The sequence below is a fragment of the Arachis hypogaea genome, chromosome 2 (assembly GCF_003086295.3).
Source record: "Arachis hypogaea cultivar Tifrunner chromosome 2, arahy.Tifrunner.gnm2.J5K5, whole genome shotgun sequence".
Taxonomy (NCBI): Eukaryota; Viridiplantae; Streptophyta; class Magnoliopsida; order Fabales; family Fabaceae; genus Arachis; species Arachis hypogaea.
Genome location: NC_092037.1, coordinates 62909306 through 62911109, shown reverse-complemented (window position 1 = coordinate 62911109; position 1804 = coordinate 62909306). Strand labels below are relative to the sequence as shown.

Here is a 1804-nt window from a genome sequence, read left to right as displayed (position 1 = left end):
CTCACCTTCCTCTCCAAATTCGGCCATGTTAATGGCCTTGCACTCTCCTTTTGGATTTTCTTCTGTGTTGCTTGGAAGAGTACTTGGAGGGAGTTCAGTAACTTTCTTGCTCAGTTGTCCCACTTGTGCCTCCAAATTTCTAATGGAGGATCTTGTTTCAGTCATGAAACTTTGAGTGGTTTTGATTAGATCAGAGACCATGGTTGCTAAGTCAGAGGGGTTCTGCTTAGAATTCTCTGTCTGTTGCTGAGAAGATGATGGAAAAGGCTTGCCATTGCTAAACCTGTTTCTTCCACCATTATTGTTGTTGAAACCTTGTTGAGGTCTCTCTTGATTCTTCCATGAGAAATTTGGGTGATTTCTCCATGAAGAATTATAGGTGTTTCCATAGGGTTCTCCTAGGTAATTCACCTCTTCCATTGAAGGGTTCTCAGGATCATAAGCTTCTTCTTCAGATGAAGCATCCTTAGTACTGCTTGGTGCATTTTGCATTCCAGACAGACTTTGAGAAATCAAATTGACTTGTTGAGTCAATATCTTGTTCTGAGCCAAAATGGCATTCAGAGCATCAATCTCAAGAACTCCTTTCTTCTGACTGGTCCCATTGTTCACAGGATTCCTTTCAGAAGTATACATGAATTGGTTATTTGCAACCATTTCAATGAGCTCTTGAGCTTCTGCAGGCGTCTTCTTCAAATGAAGAGATCCTCCAGCAGAGCTATCCAAGGACATCTTAGATAGTTCAGAGAGACCATCATAGAAAATACCTATGATGCTCCATTCAGAAAGCATATCAGAGGGACATTTTCTGATTAATTGTTTGTATCTTTCCCAAGCTTCATAGAGGGATTCTCCTTCCTTCTGTCTGAAGGTTTGGACTTCCACTCTAAGCTTACTCAATTTTTGAGGTGGAAAGAACTTTGCCAAGAAGGCATTGACTAGCTTTTCCCATGAGTCCAGGCTTTCTTTAGGTTGTGAGTCCAACCATGTCCTAGCTCTGTCTCTTACAGCAAAAGGGAATAGCATAAGTCTATAGACCTTAGGGTCTACCCCATTAGTCTTGACAGTGTCACAGATTTGCAAGAATTCAGCTAAGAACTGATGAGGATCTTCCAATGGAAGTCCATAGAACTTGCAATTCTGTTGCATTAGAGAAACTAATTTAGGCTTAAGACCAAAGTTGTTTGCTCCAATGGCAGGGATAGAGATGCTTCTCCCATAGAAATCGGGAGTAGGTGCAGTAAAGTCACCCAGCACCTTCCTTGCATTGTTTGCATTGTTGTTGTTTTCGGCTGCCATGTGTTCTTCTTCCTTGAAGAATTCGGTCAGGTCCTCTAAAGAGAGTTGTGCTTTGGCTTCTCTTAGCTTTCTCTTCAAGGTCCTTTCAGGTTCAGGGTCAGCTTCAACAAGAATGCCTTTGTTTTTGTTCCTGCTCATATGAAAGAGAAGAGAACAAGAAAATGTGGAATCCTCTATGTCACAGTATAGAGATTCCTTGAGGTGTCAGAGGAAAAGAAAAATAGAAGGAAGAGGTAAAAAAAATTCGAATTTAATCAGATAGAGTTCGAATTGTGCATTAAGAAGGAGTGATACTCCATAAGTAGAAGGATGTGAGAAGAAGGGAAGTGATTTTCGAAAATTAAGTAAAGATTTTTGAAAACATTTTTAAAAAAAACACTAATTAATTTTCGAAAATGAAAGTGGAAAAGAAATCAAATGATTTTTGAAAAAGATTTTGAGATTAGAAATTAAAAAGATTTGATTGAAAACTATTTTGAAAAAGATGTTTAAAAAAAAAGATTTA

At 38.7% G+C, this 1804-nt stretch overlaps 1 non-coding gene across 1 annotated transcript; it reads left to right on the top strand.

The window, feature by feature from the left end:
* Positions 1-786: 786 nt before the first annotated feature.
* Positions 787-894, top strand: LOC112766890 (small nucleolar RNA R71). The gene has a single exon (XR_003184603.1). It is a non-coding gene; the product is annotated as a small nucleolar RNA R71 (small nucleolar RNA).
* Positions 895-1804: the final 910 nt, after the last annotated feature.